The 14,151-nt window shown below is 38.0% G+C and overlaps 1 long non-coding RNA gene across 2 annotated transcripts in view; it reads right to left on the bottom strand.

The window, feature by feature from the left end:
• The window catches only part of LOC109309331, a 107,910-nt gene extending 95,070 nt beyond the window's left edge, over nt 1–12,840 (bottom strand). For both annotated transcript variants that reach the window (XR_002100880.1, XR_002100881.1), the window contains exons 1-2: nt 12,737–12,840; nt 11,921–12,034 (exon numbers count right to left, since the gene is read on the bottom strand). This is a non-coding gene — a long non-coding RNA (uncharacterized LOC109309331). The remainder of the gene's footprint in view (nt 1–11,920; nt 12,035–12,736) is intronic.
• Nucleotides 12,841–14,151: the final 1,311 nt, after the last annotated feature.

Below are 14,151 nucleotides of genomic sequence, written 5' to 3'. Positions count from 1 at the left end.
ACCTACCTGTGACCTAACTAAGGAAAAGGAAACCTATTGCTGTTTTGCTGAACTGTAATGTCTCAGAGAGAGCATTAGCATTTTGTTGGGCTAAGTTTCCTTTGTCTGGGTTGCACCCACCTTGTCTGTAACATAAATCCTAGAAACTTAAGCTGCCCGTTTTTTTATGATCGATGTACAGAGCTCACATTAATTACATTAAAAAAAAAGTAACTGTGTATGCAGGCATGGTCTCAGCAATCAGATATTACCTGCCTGTGTGCTAGGGCTTTAGAAACATTTCTTTCTGATTTATTGAACAGCCAGAATCTCATCCCATTAAATATACCAAGCACATTATTGTACTTATTGTACAATATATGCAGTTCTGGTATGTTCACGTGCAGTTCTAGGTGGAAAAGGTACACAGATTCTTCTTTCTTTCACTGAACTGCTTTTGTGATGAGGCTTTTGTGATAAGGCTCTGGACACAGTTTTAGGGAGCCTGGCTTTTTAAGGGGTGTCTTATCACATGTACACTATAAGCATGTCATAACTGAGCAGTAAAACTTAAAATTTACCTCCTATGAGCATTCATACAAGTGAGAGTTTCTCATGGAAGCGTTTTCAATGCACTTGGAATGAGAAAGCAAAAGGTTAGTGATCAGATCCAATGGAAAGTCAGTAGGATGAATATGCTAAACAGGAAACTACCTTCCCCATTAACACCCTCCAAACTGATCCACATCCAGGGTAGTCAAGAGAGCATATACCTTTGGCCCTTGACAAACAGGGAAAGGGATTAGAAAATCTATGGAAAAAACCATGATCAAAAAGATAAGATAGCATTTATTGAAGCAGCAGAGGTATGCTAAGGCAAGGAAGCTGGATAAAGGGGGAATAAGGAGAATATACAGCATGTAGCAGAAGACAGGGAACCACGCGCAGAGCAGGCTGGGCCACACTGTAGCTAGATGTGAGACTCAAGAAACAAGAGCAACCAGATGTGAGACTTGAGAAACAACAGCAGCAATGGGCAGGGAGATGGCCTATACAATTGTAAGGTGAAAGGGACTTGAATGGTTATCTTGCTCAGTGATAGGAGAGCTCCAGTGATTTATACCAATGACTGCTAATAGACAAAAACCTGTAGGATCTAATTTGCTATTAAAAAAAGCCTAGACTGCAAGGGACTCCCCATACATTAGCACTGAAGAGCCCTAGTGCTTGCTTTGCTCCTTGTGGGTAAAAACCAGGATTAGTGCTGTTTCAATTTAAGGTTTGCTGTGTAAGCCACTGTGTGTATCTCTCTTTTCTTGCTAGCCCTAATAAAGCACACTTACATTTTAACCGTAAGTTAGAACACTTATTTGGACTTACCAGGTTTGACATCTACAGAACATTCATTGCTTACCTTTAAGGTGCAGTATTACTGACACACTATTATCACCTTGCAGGTTCAGTACAGCACAGTGATAAGCAAGTATAATCATTAAAGAACATCCTCTGAAATTTTTTATCTGCTTCACACAGACCTCTGTCATGGTTCGTGACACTTTCACTCTGTAGTTCCTTCCTACGTCATCTTTCCTGCCACATACTACATTGGTGTTTACCCACTGATGTCACAGACCGGATCTTTTTTATTCTGCCTTAAGCAGTAAAAAAAGGCATTAAGTCACACAGTCCAAGAGAGTCTATGATATATGTCCTCCTAAAAGTCATAAGGATAACATCTTGATTTCCATTCCTGACAAAAATTCACTGGGTCAAAAACTCATAGAACTGTACCACAAATTTCACCACTGCTAGCAGACTTTTAACATATTTTCCTCCTTGTCAAAAAGTGTGAAATAAAGACAAAAAAGATTAACACAATATTGCCAACATCTGGGGACAGCTTTTGGGAAATCCTTTTGGGTCTAAGATAATAAGCAATATCAAAAGACAGCATCATCTACAAACACACAGTGGAATCCACTCAGAAGAACGTAGTTAAAAAGCACCATAGCTCAAGTGCACTCGGAAGTTTTGTACAAAGAAAAAAAAAGAAAGAAATCAAACCATATCTTTATATTAGCTACAACACTTTATGCCAATCTTCCCCCATCTTCACTCACCTCATGATACTCGCACTACACCTGGATGCCCCCACCAGTGTAATCCTCCCTCTCAGTTACTTACATCTACTATGACAGTTAATAGTCCTGTAACTTGGAATACCAGAAAACTTTACACTCAGAAAATAAAACTTTCCTTTTCTCTATTTCTCTTCACTATGTTATCAGAACACTTCAGGCTGCATTAGGTCCACATTTAAGAAACTTGCATTCACCAAGAACTACCACTTGGTGCTATCCAATATATCCTATCTAGTTGCAGGGAAATTCTGTAGCATCTCATACATCAATATATTTTAAATATAGATAAAAGCTAACTCCTTAAAGACTCAATTGATGAATTGAAGGACATCCTCCAAGAGCCACCAAATGGACCAATTATGCATACTTTGGCCTCTGCTTGCAGGTCATGTTATCACCTTAGCTCTTAATAGAAAACACTCATTTACAACAGAATCATAAATTTAATTAACCCTTCTTTATTCCAGGTAAATGCAATTTCATTCCCCATTAAGATAATGAGATAAGCCATTCTTTTAATCAAACCTTCTTTCAACGTTTTAACAACGCTGTAGCAAAAAGTACACTGGAAATAAATACCCCAGGGCTTCTGACTACCCAACTAGGTTGATAGGGTGATTTCTGATCCTGGCCTAAAAGTCCTAGTAGCTTCTCTGGGACAGGCAATTCTTTCCTACTGTCCTACAAGTGGCACTTCTAAACATTTGATACACTTGAGACATTTGTTTGGACTGAAAATGACCACAAAGTAAAAAAGCCTTTGAATATGAGGAAGAATCTACCTGACACTCTAACATTATAAATGCCTACGTCTGCCTGTCTGTAACACTTTATTCACACTTTGATCAGCTGACGGAAACAGCCAGAGTGCTCCAAGCGTGGGGGGAGCGCCACCCTGATTCCAAAGCTGTGCTGAAGACCGGACAGAGGTTGGGGTGGGGGAGCTAAGCTGAGCTCCCACACCCCCATCCCTGCAAGAAGCAAAACAGCGGCAGCATGGGGTGTTAGGTGATAGCACTCCATCCCATCCCATCCCATCCCGCCCCCCTCACCACTCCCCAGTCATTCTTGATAGGCATTTCCTTAGTGCTTTAAGATTAGCCATAGTAAGAACCACCAAAGGTATATAAACTAAGGTAAAGGGGTTATTTTCAAAGCATACTGGAAGTCGAAGGATGCTTTTGTGCTATCTGTGGATATTTCCACTGTGCTAATACTCAGGTTCACAAAATATGGCAAGTATCAGAACAACATGCTGAATTTGAGTGGGTTCAGGCACCTTTAGAAACAGTGAAGTGTCAAGAGCACTGTTATAAACAATGCATATGGTAATTATCTCAGTGTCATATTACATGGATGAGGTGATAGCTAACATGTATACCAGATGAGTCCTTTTCAAGCTGATTCTTGACATTGCAAGAGATTATCATCTGGTACTTTACTATCAATAGGTATCACACTGCCCTTACAAGTGTTGCACCTGCAAAAGGGAAAGCCCACTAAAGTTAGACCAAACACTGAGCTCTGCTTGAAAGAGGAAGAAGACTAGATATACCAGATATACCAATCAAATGTGTACACAGATTGGTTTTGGTCATTCTTACTGATATGCCCACAACAAAACAACAGAATACATTAAAACAAAAACTTCTAGAGAATTAGAACATTTAATATTATCCTTCCAAGAGTCTTGATTAACCCTCATGCTCCAGCTAGCTTCCACTGGGAGTTAAGAAGCAACTCCCCCCGCCCCCCCAGAACTGCTTTAAAAATTCTTCCTTAACCAAACGATGGGAAATCACTTTTCAAATAAACTGATTCTTGTGCCAAGCCCCCCGTTTCACCATAAGTTTTAAGTTTTCAGCAAAAAAAGTAAAATAAAGATTTTAGTACTTTTAACTAAAAAAAAAAAAAAAAAAAAAAAAAAAAAAAAAAAAAAAAAAAAAAGATATTTCTTCGAATAATAAAAATCCCACCCTACTCTAAACATTACTCATTTGGAGTTTTCGGCACTTTCACCTGAAACAGCTGGTATTTGTCATGGTCAGAGACAGAACAGTCAAGTCAGCTGGATGGGACTACTGACCAGACGCGGTATGAAAATTCCTTTGCACCTACTTTACCCACAGACTCCATCTGTCCCAAGTCCTAGCAATACTGGCATAAAGCAGTGTTTTCCAATCTTTGAGCTGAAACCCTATTTCCAATCCTGACACCCTTTTCTGAAGTCACGGATTCACAGAAGTTAGGGACTAGAAGGGACCTCATAAGATCATCAGGCCCAGCCCCCTTGCCCCAAGGCAGGAAAGACTGCTGAGGTCAAATGACCCCAGCAAGGTGTAAGGATGACCCCAGCGAGGTGGTCAGATGACAACCCACTTCCAGTATAAGTCTAACTTTGACAACTGAATCTGGGTTTGGGAAAGTTCAGTAGCAAAATAAAACAATGTGCAAAATTCCCCTAACATTAGTCAGCAAAACCCACCTAACTTTTCCTGCGGAATCAAAAAGTGATTATTAGGCGAAGGTGTTTCAGGAAGACGAATCTGTGTAACAAGCCAGTTATACAGCCTTGGCAAATCTTCCCCTAAAAATCACCCATGTCATTCCATTTCTACTTTTAAACATATACCACATTGTCCACTAGAGTAATGAATGTTTGATCCTTCTGTTCTCTAAAAGAAAATACTGCAATATGGAGATGCAAATTACTGACTGACTTTTGGCTGAGAGGGGTGTGCACAAGTTACTCATAAAATAATTTAAAAATGTGTTTGGAGAGCTCAGAATTAGGCACTTCCTTTACTAAGTATAAATCAAAATAAATGAATGTCTCAGTAGGTACGTGAGGGTGCATATAACTTACTGAAAAAGTTAAAGTTCCCAGTTCTTTTTCCCAGCAGAGTAACTTTCCATATATGCCCTGTACCATGGGCTATAGTATTAACCTTGCTAATCAGTGGGGAAAAATGCCTTCTGTTTTGATATATTGTCTATTTGGAATAAGATAAAACACTGTCCCCAATCCTGCACTTCAGGACCTTCCTGGGGGACCCACCACTTACACTCACTCCTACTGAACACTGTTTACAAAGGTTTCCCCCCACTCCAGTCTCTGGTTGTGGGATTGTGACCATTACAAATATCTGTTAAAGAAATACTGCTAAAATTGTTAGTGCTCTGAAATAATAATATAAACCTTTTTTTACTACAACATCTTAGGGTAAACCTAGGTTACGGCTAGCAAGAATTAAAGCAACAGATTGTGAAAACAGGTTGATGATTATCTGTCAGGCAAGAACTCAGTTGTGGTTCTTATTGACAGTAATTTCATAAAATGTGTCACTATAGTAGGAGTCTGAAAAACTCCTGCACAATGAATTTAGTATTCCAAACAAGATAGTCACAGTGACTCTAGGTGAACAATTCTTTGTTCTGGTGATGGAGAAAGAAAGCATACACCTTGATGGATGACTTCTCTAACACCTCATTGAAACCAAAACTTAATTTCCAAATTCACAGATTATCAGCTTCACATGAAAAAATAAGAACCAAACTTTCATTTCAGAAGAAACCAAGATAAAAAATAAAGACTTTGACAAGGATTAAATCCCAGTAGGAATTTTTCCAGACTTTGAACTTGGGTAGATTAGAGTGGGAGGTTTGGTTGGGCTTATTAATTCTATTTTATGTATTTGAATTATGTTTTCTGAACAGTAACAATTATGACCTATTAACAAAGCAGATTACTAATAGGACACAAATATTCCTCTTCCATGGATATGACTTCTTACCCCACTTACATCATCTTTAACAAAACACCTCTTAAAAGCTTGGGAGAAGAGCTGGCCTACAAGTGTTTCCCGAAGCTCAAGAGATTTCCCTTTGCACACTGCCTTTTACCATGTTGCCAGCAGTGGTATTTTGCTTCACGCACAGCCCCTGAAATCATGTCAGAATCTTATTTTTCCTTTAAATAATTACTTCTTGATAATTGTGGAGAATAAAGCTCCAATTAAAGTGCATGCAGCATCTCATGTATTCAACATCCCATGCTTCAAAATGCTGGTGGGACATTAACTAAAGCACATTGGCAGTGCACGCAGCAGAGCAGGGCAGGGGCATGCAGCAAAGCAGGGCAGGGGCCTGCCCCCGAGCCAATGGGATCTTGTAATGGGGCAGCTTGGTCGAGGCCAGAGCAGAGTCGCAATGTGCAGCCTGCATGTTCTGGGCAGGAGCACATAGGCATAGGATTGTGGCTCTGCCCCTGCTCCAGACCAGGCTGTCACTGCTGCAAGGAGCTGGGGCACAGCCACAATCCACTGCCTGTGCTTCTCTGCCCAGACCATACAGGCTGTAAATCCCCTGCCTGGCACGTGCAGGCTACTGATCGCAGCTCTGCCCTAGCTCCGGAGCAAGCTGCCCCTGCTGCAAGATCCCAGGGGATCCAGAGCAACACCTGACCTGCTCTGCCACGCACCCTGCCAGCATGGCTGGGGCTGGTCTGTATGGCAACCGCAGCCTTGCACTTTCACACACAACTGTCTGAGACCAGCCCCACTCATGAGCAGGAGCAACTGGGAAATGGAGTCCACTGCCAACTGGATGTGGCCCATGGGCCAGAATTTGCCCACCCCTGTGCTATGCCCTCAAGACTCAGTAGTTGATATCTGTGGAATCTTAGTTAGATTCTGCCTTCCAAACATAATTTGGCTTGCAGCATCATGCAGGGAATGGAAACCCCTGAACTGGTTGCGTCCCAACATGTCAAGTGTCTGGTAGACTTTCACCAAGATTTTGAATGCTCTTCTGGAGTTAATGAGAAGGAAGTGGAGTTTGTAAACTGTGTGATGTGTCTGTGCACATATTATCTTTAACTCTGGTTTCTAATGAGACAAACTGCTACACACTACACTAGTTTTACCTACCCTAGGAAAAACTGTCAACTTGGCAATTAATTCCAGCTGCCAGCTAACATTAGTTTTTTGAACAAAAAGCCCCATGTAATTCCAGTCTCCCAACTTCAGCATATGTATAACACATGGTGCAAACAAGAGACTTCTATTAGATATAATATAAATCAGTAAGTAGCATATTGGGAACATACAACTGAAAATATCCAAAAATTAAAATGAAAGCAATTATTAAAAAAAATAAAACAACCCCCCCACCCACACACACAAAAGAAGAAAAGGGAGTTATGGCTTTTTTATTGCAGGCTGGAAAAAAAGAAAGTTAGAAGAGAAGTGCATCACTAAGTCATGCACTAATAGAAATTTTAACTAACCATCCCAAAACCAGGATCCTTCCTATGAAGGAGAATGAGTTGGTTTTATAAGAGTTTCCAAGTTGATTGTGTAAAAGATTAATCTCTACATTGCTGCATCTTTGTAAAAGATGACAGGTAAAACCACCTAAGACAGGAAGCCAACTTTCTTCCGGTTGTTTAATTAACAATTCTTAAAACAAAATAAAATGCATTGCTGCTTTCTTTACATCTGTATATTCATCTTCCTTTGTACTGTGCTGCTTACATTCTGTTTCTATAAACAAATAATATAGAAATATATTTTCATGCAGACACACTACTTAATGATACTAATTAAGATCAACATTTCATGTGCCTATAAACTTGGTATAGACTATATATGGTTGGAGGGTAGAAAGAGCGACTGTGGGAGGGAAAAAGTGCTTCATGCAGAAAGCATGAAGAGGAACTATCAAAAATGAGTGTGGGCTTCTGGTACACCAAATGGGATTTCACCTACATTCTCACCAGTCAGGTAAAACACATGAAAAAATGTGTAATAAGACAACTCTATAACATGACGCCCCCATCATTTTCTTTTTTCCAGAATTAAGAGTATAAATACACTAAGAAGCTTAAAGACAATTTATCAGCTCTCATCATAAATCGCAACTCAGCTACTGACATACAGTATATTAGAACACTGTCAGAATGTGCCAAATATTGATTTACTGCTGTATATCACTAATGCTTGCAGTTTTAGCAAATGGAGCACCTCTCAACAATACCAACAGCACTCTATTACAAATAATAATAGATGATGTGCTAAAGCTGAAAGCAATCACTGTAAGTCAACTTTTCTTCTGTTTTTTTAAATTACAGCAATTTTTTATTTTACCTTTTTAAGAAACGAATTAACTCCTCTTTTACTTCTCACAGACAATCAATGATGATTTTTACCTACCAAAGGACACAAAGGTGAGTATAAACTTTATGTTATGTTTTAAAGAGACTGTTTGAAGTAAAAGATTGTTACTTTAAAGAATTTGATTTCCTTGAAAAAGATAACCTTGAACAATATCTGGAGTCCAATTTCAGTGTAGGAATCTCTAGTTGTGCTTTTTGCTTTATGTTCTCAAACAGCAGGATATGCTAACATATAATACTATCACCTTATTCTGTGCGACTGTTTAACCAGGGAAGATATGCAACAGTCCCAATTGCTCTATTTAGTAAAATTTAGTTAATTTACTTCTGACAAAACAGTATTTTTTTTTATTAAAGTTGATATGATATTAACTCTTACATCAGCAACACAAACAGGAAGGATAGTCTTCACAGAGAGGTGAGTTTTGAAAGAGTCAGTTTCATTTCTTAAAATATAGGTAGAAGCTAGCAATAAGCTATGGTCTAGTCTTACCTCACTGCAGACACCAGCTGCTTCTGTGTAAGTAGTTACAGACTCATAACCTGTGGCAAGTTAAATCCATCATAAATTCTACATTTGCTCTTTTCATAAGTGACACTTAACAGGTTATGCTTGATCTCTCTAGCTATATTATTCACTTTAATCTTATAACCTGTTAGGCTGGTATAAAATTGTTTTATTACATATCTCCACTGGCACAAGAACTCTTGGCCTTGATCCCTCATTCAGTCACTGAGTTTGCTTCTTTCAGAACAATAAAGGGTACAGGGCACAAAACTGCATTTTGACTTGACAGTTAACCTTTATGCATGCTAGCTTTCTTACCTGTAATTAGGGGTAACAACACCTATTTAACTATTTAAGGCAACCAGGTACTGCTGGAAGATGCAAGACACTTACAAAGAACACGTCAGTAATTAGGGAGAAAAGTTTCCTGTAGTTAGGTTTCTCTCAGTCTTTACTCAGGTAGAACACCCACTGAAGTTATTGGGAATTTTGCTCGAGTAAAGATTTTAAAAAGGAGTAACTGTCAAAAGATCAAAGTATAAGAATTCTGGATTTGAAACTGGATTTACTGGGGCAAATCATAATCTATGGTATTGGAGTGCCTGGCATAGCTTGCAAGGGCTATGTGTGAAGATGACAATCTGTTTCCTCTATTCCTCCTTTACCCAAATCAGAGGCCAAGTCAATCTCAGACATGAAGTAGATCAACCAAGCTAATTTATATAAATTGGCCAATGGTTCTAGAGGGGCACTCCAGAAGCAAGGAATCTTCATGGGGTCTTTCGATGAAGCAAAATTTCCTATGCCTTAAGTGGGAATAAAGTTTAGCACAGAATTTTCTGTAAGAGCCCTATGTCTTTAGAAAGATCCTTCTACACTCAGGGAATCCACCAGTGGTAGACAAACTTCTAAAGCCACAAAAATACACTGGGGCCATATTTAATACACTATGGCCCAACTTTAAAGGGCACAAATAAATAATGCACCGTATAAAGCCTAGACTCATTTGTCATACTAAGTTAAAACAATAGGTAATTTTTTATAACTCGAGATATACTTTATATTGAAAAAAAAATGATCTTCCTGCTTATTTTAGAACTGCAGCCTGATGTGTTACTTGAAAGAAATGCATTCTTTAAGGACAGGGATTAATATGGTCATGGAAACACAGAAGGAAGAGTTCACTGACACTATTTCCAGAATTGACAGGAATCTTAATAATCTGCTGGTAAGCATTTATTTTTACTCAATTTAGGAGGGGTAAAAAACAACCCCCCCCCAACCATAGACTTGATATCACTGCTAGAAATATTAAAATGTTGATAAACAAGAGCATTACTCACTCTTTTCAAACTTTCATATCAGACCCTAAACCTGGTCTAATCTATCCAGATACCACAACCACAATAGCTGCACCCCTGTTGTCAGTTTCTGTCAACAGATTATCAAGAATATTATTCTATAAAGAGAGCTCAAGGGAAAAGTCTCTTTAACAACCTTTTTTCTTTTCCTTTCACAAATATAGAGCTTGTGATGCAGATGTCTCATTTTGTAAAAACATATTTAAAAACCACAGGAGTTTGTTTTTTAAAATTCCTAACTTCTTGCTTTGTGAAGACTGGATAATCTGCTCTTTTACAAAGCAAAACATGGAGGTTGCAGTTTCACATCAGATTGTATGGTGTGGTAAAAGGGGTGGCCTGACTGAAAACTAATTTAAGATAATTTTTTTTTAAAACTTCGAATCCAGTACATTTTATTCTTCAGAACTGCTCAGTAGTTCTCTCAAGAATGTGCAACACTGTAACAACTAAAAAATAATTAGTTTTAAAGTATATTGCAATACACACATTATGGCAAATAGGTTTGTGTAATTTCTCCTTGCTGCACAATATAAATTAAGGTTCAAATTATAGGTTTCTAACACAATCACCCAAGATTAAATTCAATATGCATGATCTTGTAAAAGCTTGCATTTAGATTACCTGCAATAAGCAAGGGTTTACAGAACTGGGTCCTAAGAATCTGTCTCTGCAGTATTCAACACCAGAGTTGCAGCATGCAGCAAGACTTGGTTAAATCCCACTATAAATAAAAAGTGGTAACACAAGTCATAGTGGAAAACATTATAAAAAAGTGGTTATGTGTTACTTTAGAACAATTGCTCAGGCCTGGATTAGCAAATGAAGTGGCTGCCTCAGCTGCAGTATTGACCAAGTCTATAATATCCTTAGACCTTAAAATTATAAAATTGAAATTGTGGTATAATTTACTGCTGCAAAGTATTCCATAAGCTGCCTATGGATACTTAATCTTAACAGAATGGGAAAACATGAAATACTGTAGATTTTGTTTTAGAAGAAAACTCAACTTGTACAGGTTCATACACTGCTGATTAATTTTGTTAGTGATGGAAATATCACCTATCAATAACAAACTACATAAATATTTTCACTGCAGAAGAAAGGCACGTCTACCGAGACTGAATGCAAGCCTTGTGAAAGCCATACCGCAGGCAACTCTAAAGACCTCCTGGATGCGCTAATCACCTTTCTGCAATCAATGTATGCAAAATCACCTTAACTGCTACATTATTTATTGAAATATTAAATTATTATAATAATTTATATTTTGCCTTATGTTTAGGAATTTGCTACCCATTGGTCCCAATATCCCTTTGAATATAAAATACACATCTTTAAAATGAACATGCCTTCTAAAAATAAGCTGCATCTTAAGTTTGAAATACAGATAGCAAAACATTCTTATATGAAACATACAGACCACATCCTTGGAAATGTGTTTATGTGAAGTTTTATTTCCCGCCCCACCAAAGTAGTAAAAAATGTAGCTGCATTTTAAATTCCAAGGTGTCTTATATTCAAAGGGATATGGACTACTGCCTTACTACCAGTGTTGAGATTCTGCACTAAGATCATATATGATCCTATTTGTAAGCCCTACGGGCTCCAAAACTATTTTTAACCTAATTTGTTCACATTTCATTGTTATCTCTCAAAACATGTTGTATGATATTTGTCAATCAGGATATATTATTTAATATAGATGCTGGAAAATTATTTAATAAATGTCAGTACTAAGTTAAATAATGTTTACCGTTTGGCTTCTTTGTGAAATGAAGATGATCAGGTTCACAAGTTTCAGTTGGTGACACACTGAATCGCACACAGAACTCTAGATAAAAATAGCATTTTCCTGATACAAGAGTTCCTGTAACAGATTCAATACAAGATAATTGCAGATAAGACAAGACTTTACACTACTATGCATTTTTTAAAACAGGCATTTCAAATTTTATCAAGCAATATACAGTACCAGACTATGTTTGCAAAATTTGGATTATGCAACATGCAAAGGATGAATGACAATAAAAATGCAGAGAAGTCTATAAAACTGTTTCCTGTGAATGGTCCTAACTATACTATTCAGACTGTCAGCTTCATCTTTGCAGCTTTTATGTAGGTACTTACTTCCAGCAAAGGAAGCATACTGCTGATAGACAAATAATACAAATGTATATACATTGAACAAATACACTTTCTTTTTGTTCAATAAACATTTTTGAAGAACCTCTGAAATGCACTTACTCTCAATAAAGATAGTTTATCATGCAATATTTTAAAATGCATTATGTATAACTAAAACTGAGCATCCTTTTTAATCCCATAAACACTACCAGTAAACAACAGAACAAATTGTAATTGATGAAAGCAAGCTGTACGAGTACTGTTATCAGTTTATCATTTCATCTTTGATGTCTTTTACTAAATGGGAGAGAATTGTAGCATTCAGTATACTTTAAGTGTACTTGAAACAGACTAACAGAGTGGAAAAAACAGCATTTTTCCTGTGGTAAATAGAAAAAATAAGGTTTTCTGACAGTTGCCCATCAAAACTACAAAAATTACTTACAGTACGATATTTGTTTGCTCTAGTCATCTTCTTGTTCCTTACTGTTTGAGGGAGGCTGTGCAGTCTCCACCCACCAGGATTCAAGAGGCCAAAGGATAGTCGATCATCCTAATCACGTGCAAACTAACTCCTCCCTCTTATCAATCAGATGCTTCCCAAACAACTTGTTTACTAATATAGTTAAGAGCTGAACTCAGGGGGAGGAGAGAACAACAACGACAGAGACCATTTCTATGAAGTTTTTTTCTTTGTTGGCCTTTACTCTTCACTGTGAAATATTTCTATTCGCATAGAGTTCTTTCCCCCTACCAAAATAGCTACATGCATGAAAAATAACCTAACAGCTTCCTCTTCAAATTTGAACACATAAAACGAACAAGAAAGGAATTGTAGGAGCAGATGATATATATATTAATACAACAGTCGCAAATCTTAAAAAAGAAGCTGGGCTAAGGAAATACGTCTAGAGGAAATTATTCCAAATTGGTTGGGCTGTCATGCTCAAAGGAGCATTTTCATCCATGGCTTGATGTTCAACTGGGGCTGGGAATCAGGTGTGGGTTCTCAGAGGTCTGCCCTAGATCTGGTACTGTTTAATATCCTTATTCATAACTTGTAGGATGCAACTGAGTGTACACTGAGGAAGTAGAGAGGATACCAAAGTTGATGATGCAGTAGATACTATGAAGAGTGTAATTAGAATTCAATATGACCTTGGTAAAATGGAGAAGTAGTCTGCAATCTGGCAAGGACACGTACAAAATCTTGTACTTGGGATGGAACAATTATGTGCACAAATACGCATGGGGGAATCTCTGGCTAGGCTGCAGTTCCAGAGAAATGGACCTGGGGGTGGTTGTGGACCATGCTGAATGAGTCAACAGTGTGCGATTGATGAAAAAAAGCCAACAGTATACTGAGATACATTAAGAGGAGTGTTGCAGATGGGTTTTGATAAGTGATTCTTCCACTTTGGAAATTTCGATTGGATATTGGGAAGAACATTAAACAATGGAGGTGTTTGAGCATTGGATACATTTACCTAGAGAGGGTATAAGATCTCTTATCATTGGAAGTTTTTCAGTGCAGGTGAGAGAAAAACTTGTTTGGGATGGCTTAGACAGGGATGATCTGGCTGTGAACAGTAGTTTGGATTAGATTACCTCCCACAGTGCTTTCTCACCATATTTATATAGGATTCAAATAAGCATGTGTTACCGATGTAAGGTTATGAAGTACTGAAGTTCCTAAATAGGATAAAAGGCAAACGGACAGCTTACCATGAAAATAGCCTAAAATCATGCTGAGAGCTTTTATGCAATTCACTACTGAATCCCAAAGCCATTACAAGATGCTACTGGTGTCAAGTGCTCCTGCAATTGAATAGCAGCTGCCTCCTCAATCACTCCCCCTAA

This window comes from Crocodylus porosus, unplaced genomic scaffold (genome assembly GCF_001723895.1).
Source record: "Crocodylus porosus isolate Cpor-Errol unplaced genomic scaffold, CroPor_comp1, whole genome shotgun sequence".
Taxonomy (NCBI): domain Eukaryota; kingdom Metazoa; phylum Chordata; order Crocodylia; family Crocodylidae; genus Crocodylus; species Crocodylus porosus.
This window is presented reverse-complemented; position numbering and strand designations above follow the sequence as displayed.